The sequence below is a fragment of the Dermochelys coriacea genome, chromosome 3 (assembly GCF_009764565.3).
Source record: "Dermochelys coriacea isolate rDerCor1 chromosome 3, rDerCor1.pri.v4, whole genome shotgun sequence".
Classification (NCBI taxonomy): domain Eukaryota; kingdom Metazoa; phylum Chordata; order Testudines; family Dermochelyidae; genus Dermochelys; species Dermochelys coriacea.
This window is the reverse complement of record NC_050070.1, coordinates 132713062-132725686: the sequence shown is the minus strand read 5'-3', so window position 1 is coordinate 132725686 and position 12625 is coordinate 132713062.

The window sequence follows — 12625 nt, the reverse complement described above, 5'->3', positions numbered from 1 at the left end:
CAAATAGCATTGAAGCCAAAAATGAACACAAAGTTGCTGCACCCTCCAGAAGCTTAGTAGTTAAGGAACTGTAGCTGGAGAATTTGAGGTTTTTAGGGACTAGTTTTGAGCCTTAGTACATATAATGCAACCACTTAAGTATGTAAATAGGATAACGTGGTTTAAAAATGTGATTATTCATATAAAAACAAAAATATGATGTGGCAACTTAATCCTCTACTTGTGTTTTGTCTTTGCGAGGTGGGGACCCTTGGACTTCCATCACACACCAGCTGACACACTATTCCAGCATTAATGGAGTTTCCTTTTGTGAAACCAGATCAGCTTAGAAAGAGACATCTGCTAAAGTCAGCAGCGCTCACATGTTCCCTGGATCACACAACCTTTAATTTGTTTTGCTTCTTTTTTTTAAAAAAAGTCCCTTTTGGGGCACAGTGGGGATCCAGTTCTCAGTTAGCATCTCTAGGCTATCCTGTGATACTGCTACCAATGATTATGATAATGGTATGTCTACCTGGGGAACTCTTTGCTAGATGATGTTGTGAAGGCCAAGACTATAACAGGGTTCATGGAGGATAAGTTCATGGAGGACAAGTTCATGGAGGACAGGTCCATCAATGGCTATTAGCCAGGATTGGCAGGAATGGTATTCCTAGCCTCTATTTGCCAGAAGCTGGGAATAGGCGATGGGATGGATCACTTGATGGCTACCTGTTCTGTTCCTTCCCCCTGGGGCACCTGACGTTGGCCACTGTCTGAAGACAGGATACTGGGCTAGATGGACCTTTGGTCTGACCCAGTATGGCCGTTCTTATGGTAAGTTCATCCAATCAAAGGGCAGGCATGAATTGGCATCTGAAAGAAAAAGAAAGGTGATGTGGTTTTAAATAACAAATAGAAATTATTACACAGCATGAATCCTCACCATGTTCTTTTTTTAATCAGGCACAAATCTGTCTTGCCTAATCTATCTATGCAGTTCTAATGTGCACAATACCACAGGATCAAAGTGCTGAATGTACGTCAACGGTCCGCCTCACAAGAACATCCTGCTCCTGTGTTGCTGAAAGTTTGACAAACACACAGAGCTGTCCTGAACAATTCCTCACTCCTCCTGGAAACCAAGATTATTTTCTGTCCGTTCATTCTTCCTCCCATTTCTGTTTGCCTTTGTTGTGTTTCCCCTTGCGCTCTTAAGATCCTGATCCACTTCTCACTGAAACCAATAGGAATTTTGTCATTAACTTCAGTCGAATCAAGATTGGGCCCTTAGCAATCTGTGTTATTGCAAATGCTTTCTGGATTTATTTATGCCTGTGGCATAAATAGTTTTTCCTTTCTGACGGACACGTAACGTCGCTGGAATTCAGTGAGAGGGAGGCACAGCCAGTCTGTCAGGAGGCAAGGAGTACATGTGCAGGCACACGTGTGCATTGACAGGATACATACACCAGTAAAGAGTTCTGTTAAAGGTAACATAATTCAGCCACCAGAGTCTTCCATTCTCTCACCTATTCTTTTGCTAGCCCCTCCTGTTGTGGAACCCACCCACTTCTCTTTCAGATCCATCCTTCCTTTCCATCTCAGGGCCCCTCCTTCATCTCACCACACTTCCAGGGCTTGCAGTGTAAGTGGTTGGACATGGTTGAAAAGCAAGCAGAATGATTCCATGCCTAATTTTCTAGCCCTGTTTGTTACATGTATGCTATAAGAGCTAGACATTCACCCCTGTGAGGGGAGGGAAACATTTCACATGTGGTTCTGATTGGGGATAAGGGAAGTCATCTTGCCTAAATTCAAACTCACTTAAACTTTTTGCTTCTGAAAGTTCAGCTTGAACTCCAACTGATCTTAGGAACACCAAAAGTAGTTTACAAGGTTCACAGCACTGCCAGTTCTACAAGGTTTGCTCATCCCTATCTACCTATCTTAGGGTTTTATATAGCACCCACCACCACCATGACAGCCTGATCCACAGCCCATTGACATCAATGTAAAGCCCCCACCACTGATGTCTGTGGACATTGGATCATGCCCTATGTACTATTAGTTGTGACTAGCAGACATTAACCAGTGTCACGGGGGGCTGATTCTTTACAGTGAAAAGTGTCTCAGCCGCATCTGTGACACAGCTAACTTCTCCATCCCAGGTAGGGAAGATAAAGGTCATGTGGCTAGTGAATCATGTGACCCAATCAGTACTCTACCTTATCTACCCTGCAGAAGCCTGGGGGGAAGAAGTGGTGATAGTAGGTGAATGCAGGAAGGGTGGGAGGAGTGAGAGGAAAGCACAAGCCAGGCAGAGGCCTGTGAAAGACTCCAGGTAGGAAAGCCTGGGAGTGTCTGCTTGGGAAAGAGCATGGAGCAACCCAAAGGTGCTCAGGAGAGGCTGAGGGAGAGCTGGGAAGGGCTGAAAACTGGAGACAGAAGATTGAGATTTGGTCTGTGCTACAAACTTATGTTGCTATAACTACACTGATAGGAGAAGCTCTCCCGTTGGCATAGGTAGTGTCTTCACTAAGTGCTGCAGCTACACTGGTGCAGTGCTGTAAGTGTAGACAAGCCCTTACAGCGGACAGGCTGCTTGGGAAGGAGGGGCTGGGCTTAGCTTGAAATGAGGACAAAGACTTTGTGGTTTTTTGTTTTGAGTTTAGACTAAGGAACTTCTCTTTTCCCCAGAAGGGGGTGGCCTTTTGTTAAGACTCAGCCAGAGGGCCAAGTCACTGCAGCAGCCAAACCAGACTATGGAGTTTTGAGGAGCCCTGAGAAGTGAGGTGAGAGTGATATAGAGTCACTCCTTGCCATGAGGGGGTGCTCTGCAGGTGGTGACCCTGTTCTGTCTTACAGACAGCAACTCTGAACATCAGTCTGGTGGTATCTGAATGTGCTGAAAGTAACAAGGTTGCTAAGGAGATGCTCCCTGTGACCTTTCTCATGCAAGTAGCTCTCTTTCCTCTCGATAGTCTGAATTCTAGTTCCCACCCACTCCAGTGTCTTCCCCCCCCACCCCTTGCATATTTGTTTCTGTGGGTAAGGGTCCTGCATGTAGTTCTGCCCTGGGGCCCATCACTGCTATACTTTAATCTCATAGGGCAGGTTTATGAGACATACCTTAGAGTATAATGTGCACAAAACTTGCTTGAAACAGTCCTGTGGACCAATTTACAGTTGCACATAATCTGATAAAGATGATATGCCCAGTAAACTCAGGTGATGGGACACTGGGGAGGGAAAGAGGGATTGGAAATTACCAAGGGAGGTCATAGAAAGCAAGGTGACTAAAGGGTTATAGACAAACTGTTGGAGAGCCCATCCGAATCCATAACCATACCAGACAGCCTGACTTCAATGCTGGAGGGGCTGGATATGCATCTTAAACCACAGTGGTATCATGAATGATTTGCTGTCAGTTGATTCCCTAAAATCCATGCACCTTGTTCTGTTTTCTAATTACTTTCTATCACCAACTGTCTGCAGTTAACATACAAATTAGGTTGCTCATGCTGAGAGACAGTGACCTCATGCACAAACTCCCTCCAAACTGACTGCTGTTCCTATTACTAGAGTTTAACTCGCTCTATTGCGGTTCTAAGTATTAAGCACCATGACACCAAACTGAGGGCAGGCCAGAGGTTCTCATTTATCACTGAGGAATGCCCCTCTTAAGTTATCCACTCAGCCCCTAGGGCTCCTCCACTTATTCCCACTGTGCCTCTCAAGTAATCAACTTAATACCATGGTTTGCACCTTTAAATTCTTCTTGCATGATGTCACTGTTAACAGGTTTAGCTGCAAGCAAGGTCGTAAATCTGCTGCCATTAGGAGCAGAGTCAAATACGGATGTTTTCCACTGTTATCTTTTGTAGGGATGGATTCCTGTGGCTACACATGTCTGCCCCAGAGGCATAATGTGCATGAGTTTCATCCTTTGTAAATTGGAGTAGGAGCCCCTTCAAAGCCAGGTCCTGGTGATCAGCACCTGCAGCTGGCTCCTGTTGACATTAGTTGATGTTGCAGGTGCTCAACTATCCCCAGGATTGGGTTCTGAGGGGCAAAAGGGGAGGAACTCACCTGGAAACCATCCAAAGTGAAATCAAGTGCCATAGTCCCAAGGTTCTTGTATTGCAGAACTGATTATTTGCTATTGTTGGGTTTTGTTTAAATTCAAATGCACTAATATTGACTGTACACCCAGCAGAAAATCTATCTAGACTGTAGACTGACAGTAGCTGCCATGGCTTATTGAATTTTTGTTTTCACTGCTCTTAGCTTTTCTTCACCTCCATGGTTTGTCTCTAATGAGTCCACCTGGATGAGAGAGAGAGCAATAGCAAAGAAATGGCTTTCCTGGGGGAAGGAGCCACTTTTGCTCCATATGACTGCCCAGCAGACTTCCCCTTCAGAGCAGCCTAGCTACTCCCATATTTGAAGACTGCCCCTCAAGTGGACTCAGAGCTGTAGTTTCTTCTCTTAACTATCTTATGGATAGGGCCATCCTTACCCATACGCAAAGTACGCAGCTGCGTGGGGCACCAAATTTCCTGGTGCCCTGCACAGCTGCGTGCTGCTCCAACCCCTGCTCCGGCTCTTCCCCAGGGCCCCTGTCCCCACTCCCTTGAGCTCTGCAACAGGGCCAGGTCTGCACTCATCAGCAGCGGGAAGTGCAGTGACCCGGCCCCAGCCACGCCACCAGTGAGTGCTGGGGGGTGGTTCCCCTCTGCTCCCCAAGCCAGCCCCCCTTCCCCTGCAGAGGCCTGGGGCCCCACCCCCGCAGAGGGGCTGCAGAGGGCCCCAGAATTGCTAGGGACGGCTCTGCTTGTGGATTGCCAGATCTACAGCTTTTCTGCAAGCTCTGGCAGCAGCAGCTTGTGAGGTGGTTATTTTTCTAGCCACTTGTGGCATCCCACAAAGATAAAATCCGGTCACTTGGCCTAGTCAAGGTGAGAAGGGTTAGTGATGTGATAATCTCTCTCTATAGGCTACCAAAGGTAGCAATAGCCACCATTAATCCAATACCCATTGGGAGGATAGTTTCATGAGTTGGATGAAACCTTGTTATGGGATTGAGGTTGATAGGTGTGAATTTACCCTTCAGTTAGCATAATTGTAGGCATAAGCTGCACCGAAGAGAAGTGTGTGAAGCCACCCAGGAGGTTTCGCTGAGTATTGTTTTGTTTTGGGGTGGTGGGCAGAACACCACTAGAATCTGAGCACAGATGCCCAAAGGAGTAGCTGAGAGCAGTGGCAGACCCTAGAAGAAAACTGGGGAGAGATTTCTGGGTCAAGGGAGCAGGCAAATAGAGTAGTGTTGGTATTGTGAACAAAAGAAGCTGTTTCCTATTACAGAGGTTCTCAAACTTCATTGCACCATGACCACTTCCTGACAACAAAAATTGCTACCTGACCCCAAGAGGTGAGACTGAAGCCTGAGCCCTGCTGAGCCGGGTAGAGGGCCTAAAGCCAAAGCTCAAGGGCATCTGCCCTGGCCAGGGGGCCTGTAACCTGAGCCCCTCTGGCCACCCAGGGCTGAAACCCCAGGCCCCAGCAAGTCTAATCCAAGCCCCGGCAACCCATTAAAACGAGGCTATGACCCACTTTGGGGTCCCGATCCACAGTTTGAGAACTGCTGTGCTAGTTGATTCCTCCTACCTTCAGAGACACTGGACTCTGTGCGGTCTTTGCACATTTGTTTATTTATAAAGATACCTGACTACCACCAATTTCTGCTCCCACCTGGAAGACCCTAAGGGCCCCAAACTTTAAGTAGCTAGTTGGGTTAAAATGGGCAACAGTGTTTGAAATGAACATTCTGATTGGAGTGGATAGAAAGCCAATTCACTGCTTGCTGTTAGAGGGTGAGTTCTTGCAATCATTCTTAATGACAACTGAATTCAGGTTTGGGGAACTACCCAAAATTCTGAATCCAAACCCAGGCTGGAAAAATCTCCCAAAGATAGGGCATCTTACAAGATTTCCAGTAGAGACAGCTGCTAGTTTTCCACTAACACACTTTTTAAGCAGAAAAAATTAAGTGAAACATTACAAATTTGACAAATAGGAGGTTTATTTTTTAATGAAAACCTGAAAACAAACACTTTATGGGTTTTGGCAACTGAAATTATACTTCTTGGAAACAAAACATTTCAGTGTTTGACTTTCTAATATAATCTGCCCCTTCCCCCCCCCAAAAAAAGTTTAAATAAACTTCAATGAAAACTAAAATAATATCCTCTTCATCAAAGCTTTTTGCGGCAGAGTGGAACTCCCAGATCAGCTGTAATTTCCAGCATTCCCTCTTCCAAACTCAGACAAAAATGCTGCAAAAACAAGCTTTCTTAAAGAGATCAATGTGAGCACCCCAAACATCATAGTGTCTGAAACCTGGATCCCAATTCTGAGGCTTGAGCCCATCTGTATTTTCTTGTGGCATTTTGACCTTTCTGTTTCTGATGCCATTTGGGACCCAGAAGGGCAGTCATGCCTAAAAAGGCAGAGACTCTTGTTTAAACACTTCAGAAGAACCTTTGTGTCACTTTCTCCAAAATGAAAAGGAGTACTTGTGGCACCTTAGAGACTAACAAATTTATTTGAGCATAAGCTTTCGTAAGCTACAGCTCACTTCATCGGATGCATTCAGTGGAAAATACAGTGGGGATATTTATATACACACACACAGAGGACATGAAACAATGGGTTTTATCATACACACTGTAACCAGAGTGATCACTTAAGGTGAGCTATTACCAGCAGGAGGTGGGGGCTGGGGGGGGGACCTTTTATAGTGATAATCAAGGTGGGCCATTTCCAGCAGTTGACAAGAACATCTGAGCAATAGTGGGGGTGCCCACCCACTGTTCCTCAGACGTTCTTGTCAACTGCTGGAAATGTCCCACCTTGATTATCACTCTAAAAGGTTCCCCCCCGCCTCCTGCTGGTAATAGCTCACCTTAAGTGATCACTCTGGTTACAGTGTGTATGGTAACACCCATTGTTTCATGTTCTCTGTGTGTGTATATAAATCTCCCCACTGTATTTTCCACTAAATGCATCCGATGAAGTGAGCTGTAGCTTATGAAAGCTTATGCTCAAGTAAATTTGTTAGTCTCTAAGGTGCCACAAGTACTCCTTTTCTTTTTTGCGAATACAGACTAACATGGCTGCTACTCTGAAACCTTTCTCCAAAGCGATTCACCTTTCCACAGGAACCATATCCTCTCAGCCGCACTCTGCACCCGCAGGAATTCTGTTAGCTACATCTGTGTTTGAAAATACAGACTCAACTGGCAAGACCCATCCAAAACACACAAGCAGGCTGGCAGTCTAAAAAGAGCTAATCAAAACCATTTCACATCTACAAAAAAGGGTCAGTGTTGGCTCTTTTTGTAGATATCACACCTTAAAACAAGTTGCAAAGGAGTCCAACTCAATTGTGTCCTGTTTAACTTGGTCATTAAAATAGCTAACTTGGCTTTATGAATGATGGTGAAAGAGGGGTGCAATTTAGTTGCAAATGTCTTGTTTAATTTGTCTGTTTAAATGGATAAACCCTCTGTAACTTGACAGGTTTCAGAGTAGCAACCGTGATAGTCTGTATTCGCAAAAAGAAAAGGAGTACTTGTGGCACCTTAGAGACTAACAAATTTATTTGAGCATAAGCTTTCGTGAGCTACAGCTCACTTCATCGGATGCATTTGGTGGAAAATACAGTGGGGAGATTTACACACACACACACACACACACACAGAGAACATGAAACAATGGGTATTATCATACACTCTGTAAGGAGAGTGATCACTTAAGATGAGCCATCACCAGCAGCGGGGGGGGGGGGGTGGCAGAAGGAAAACCTTTCATGGGACAAGCAAGGTAGGCCATTTCCAGCAGTTAACAAGAACATCTGAGGAACAGTGGGGGGTGGGGTGAGAAATACCATGGGGAAATAGTTTTACTTTGTGTAATGACTCATCCATTCCCAGTCTCTATTCAAACCTAAATTAATTGTATCCAGTTTGCAAATTAATTCCAATTCAGCAGTCTCTCATTGGAGTCTGTTTTTGAAGTTTTTTTGTTGAAGGATAGCCACCCTCAGGTCTGTAATCGAGTGACCGGAGAGACTGAAGTCTACTCCGACTGGTTGTTGAATGTTATAATTCTTGACGTCTGATTTGTGTCCATTTATTCTTTTGTGTAGACACTGTCCAGTTTGACCAATGTACATGGCAGAGGGGCATTGCTGGCACATGATGGCATATATCACATTGGTAGATGCGCAGGTGAACGAGCCTCTGATAGTGTGGCTGATGTGATTAGGCCCTATGATGGTGTCCCCTGAATAGATATGTGGACACAGTTGGCAATGGGCTTTGTTGCAAGAATAGGTTCCTGGGTTAGTGGTTCTGTTGTGTGGTGTGTGGTTGCTGGTGAGTATTTGCTTCAGGTTGAGGGGCTGTCTGTAAGCAAGGACTGGCCTGTCTCCCAAGATCTGTGAGAGTGATGGGTCGTCCTTCAGGATAGGTTGTAGATCCTTGATGATGCGTTGGAGAGGTTTTAGTTGGGGGCTGAAGGCGATGGCTAGTGGCGTTCTGTTATTTTCTTTGTTGGGCCTGTCCTGTAGTAGGTGACTTCTGGGTACTCTTCTGGCTCTGTCAATCTCTGTAACTTGGCTCTCTGATTTCACACCTTCAAACAACTGCCTTTCTTTTTCTAACTTGGCTCTTTTTCTTCTTCTGTGTTAAATACTCTGATCAGCTACATCTTTTTTTCTTTGAAACCAGTAAAGTGACCAGTAAAAATCTTAATCCCCTGTGTCATATCTAGAGGGAAAAACAGATGATTAGAGTTAATAACAGAATCTTGCTGTGCTATGGAAAGGAAAAAGAACCTCTGAGTCACAGGATTATGTTACAGTCTTTAATTGTAGCACATACCAGAATTTGCACTATTAACCTTCCTGAAACCAGAATTTGCCCTTTTAAAATGCCAGTTGTCTACCTTCTGAAAATTCCACACACACCTATATGCAGCATTTTTCTCAGCACCACTCATGAATACACAGTACCTTACGGATTACTTGGAATTCTAATGTGTGCCTATTTATGCCACCACTAATATAGAAATTATATATACATTAGGACATTACAATTATAACTATGGGTCAAGCAGTACATATTTAGGACCCAGTCCTGCTTTCAGTGGAGTCAGTAGATATGTTCCTGTTAACCTCAATGAAAGGAGAAATGGTCCTTTAAAATGGAGAAGGAACTACCTTTATCACTCATCCTCTGCCCACATTTTAAAACTAATTATCAAGAAGGAATTTGTGGCATATCTCCACTTCCCTTCTACTTTGAGCCTCTGTCACCATTTAGCCTGCAATCTTAAACATACTTTTAGCCTCCTGGCTCTATATCTAAATTGACTTCCAATGGTAAAAGTTAAACTGCACTGCAGGCTTTTAAGGTAGCACAGCTGGGGGTAACTGCTGTGGATTTTAGAGGATAAAAAGCATTGGCATTTCAAATAGGTTGCCTCAGGATTTCATTACACAGATGGTTTCTGTGCTTTGCAGTATTTAAAAACAAAACTACCCTCTATTGCCAATATGTCAGTCTTTTATTAGCAACTTCCCTTGTACCACATACCAGGTACTGTGCCATGTGATTCAACACTCAATGCTTTTTTTATATACTGGGTATTCCACATATGACTTACAGTAACAAATGAAGGGATTAACCCATAAAAGACCTTTTTATCAATGGAGCTATTCTGCATTTACACAGGTAAGAACAGAGATCAAAACTCTGGCCCTGGAAGCCTGTGGTAAAGTTTGGTTACTGGTATGAAGAAAATCCACATAGTCACAAAGACATAACAAACACAGGTTTCAGAGTAGCAGCCCTGTTAGTCTGTATCCGCAAAAAGAACAGGAGTACTTGTGGCACCTTAGAGACTAACAAATTTATTTGAGCATAAGCTTTCGTGGGCTAAAACCGACTTCATCTGATGCTTGCAGTGGAAAATACAGTAGGAAGATATATATACACACACACACACACAGAGAACATGAAACAATGGGTGTTATCATACACACTATAACGAGTGATCAGTTAAGGTGAGCTATTACCAGCAGGAGAGAAAAAAAACAACAAACCTTTTGTAGTGATAATTAAGGTGGGCCCTTTCCAGTAGTTGACAAGAACGTATGAGGAATAGTAGGGGGGAAAAATAAACATGGGGAAATAGTTTTACTTTGTGTAATGACCCATCCACTCCCAGTCTTTATTCAAGCCTAATTTAATGGTGTCCAGTTTGCAAATTAATTCCAATTCAGCAGCCTCTCATTGGAATCTATTTTTGAAGTTTTTTTGTTGTAATATTGCGACTTTTAGGTCTGTAATCGAGTGACTTGGGAGATTGAAGTGTTCTCCGACTGGTTTTTGAATGTTATAATTCTTGACGTCTGATTTGTGTCCATTTATTCTTTTACGTAGAGACGCCCCGGTTTGGCCAATATACATGGCAGAGAGGCACTGCTGGCACATTATGGCATATATCACATTGGTAGATGTGCAGGTGAACGAGCCTCTGATAGTGTGGCTGATGTGATTAGGCCCTATGATGGTGTCCCCTGAATAGATACGTGGACACAGTTGGCAATGGACCAACACAGAAACTGAAAAAGATAAATTAGCTAATCGGGTTAATTGAAGGACTGCAAAGTGAAAACAGTGCCTTTCCTAGTTTGACAGACCCCAAACTGTGATTTGTGGAATGCTGGCTGGTGACCACAGAAAGCTTTGTCACATGGTGTTCCGTTTTATTTCCAGCTGTTGCATCTCATTAACAGCAGCTAAAGGTACAGCAAGTACTTTCCTCATATTACTGTTCTACTTTCTAAAATGCAGTAGTTACTACAGGGATAACTGACCAAAAATGGGAGGGTGGTCTGTGCGATTCAGAATGGGAGACAAACTTCGAAGGTGTGGTCCATGCTATGAAAAGGTTTGAAAGACTGTATTTCAGAATATATAGAGAAGTTATGGAATCAAATATTATACATGTCCGACAAGCTCTTAGACAAATGTCAAACCCACAGAAAAGTTTCCCGTTGACTTCCATAGCTTATGGATCAGGGCCTAGAATTTTTGAATGCCAACATATTTATGACTGCAAAATATAATCTGTGTATTTTATTGTGTAAATATTTTAATTAAATGATTTCAATCTATATAATTTCATAGCATTTTGGGAACCTTCATGAGGAAAGATGCTATATAAAAATTATAATCTGCAAAGTGGTGGTGGTGGGTTTATTTGTATTGTGGTAGTACCTGTGCGCATCCCTGTTATGTACCAAGACCCTGTTGTCCTAGGCACTGTACATATGTAACACAGATAATCTCTACCTCACAAATCTTACAGTCAAAAGTTAGTGTTGCTCATCTCTTATTTTATCCCTCAAGTCCTAATTTACTGTGATCCGTATTGTGGCTTGGAAAGCCACTGCTGCAGTTGAATGGAATGGGGTGGGACAGGCCATTTCCCCAGAAGCATTCTGCCTGCAGAGACCAAATGCAAGTGGAAAGTTTTTGGTGGTACTGGAAGAGTGTGCATAGGAATGACAACAGCTACATCCTGTCACTCAGTGCAGCATGCACTTCCTCCAGTGCCTGTTCCAGACCACTAGCTAGTTCAGAAGAGGATGAGACTATAAACATGCCTCCACTCTGCTTACTAGGGGCCACTGGTAGCCAACACAAATGAGAGCAGCCTTTACCACAACAATCTGCATGCTGCTGTGTCAATATGGATTTTGATTTCTAGCCATTATTAGGATGGACCGGGCTGCTCACTCCTTTGTTTTTCATCATCTCTTTGGCACAGATCCTCAAAGGTATTTGGGCACTTAACCCTTGTTAATGCCTTTGAGGATCTATGCCTTTGCCCCTCCATATCATTTGTTTACAAATAAACAAAAGCAACTATTTCTATTTATCTCCACACATGAAAAAACAAAACAAAAAAAAGGGGGGAAGTCCCTAAATAAAAAGGCGTATTTCAAAAATCAGTTAACATTATGTGAAAATGAACTCTGCAATTCTTTGTACATATCACAATCACAGGTTCATGTTCAGTGGAAGATTATAGATGTTCTTAACTATTCATTTCCTTGTTTTTAATCTCTTGGGTTTTGTAAATGATACAATAGCACATTGTCACTTCGCAATTTAACAGGCTTTTGAAACAACTTTTGTTTATGGAATAGCCCCGTATATCCATTGTTCATAACTTGATCAGAGTCACTTGCTTGACACCTGCCATTCACAATAGAATTGCCAAGGCTACAAAACAAGTCTGTGGCAGATCCAGGACTAGACTTCTGATTCCTAGTTCCATGCATTAAGCACTAGACCACACAGCGCCTCTCAAAGCTAGTGTCACTCCAAGGATCAATGAATGCAGAGAACTAATGGAATGATCCACCTGGGATAAACATTACAATATTGTGGGTGGGGGGGGGGGGTTGTTTTTTTGTTTTTCATGAACTCTGAATAGTGCAATCAGATACCTGCTAGTGCAACTTGGCAGAGGTGGTTGAAGCAGGGCTATCATATGCAAATAGCTC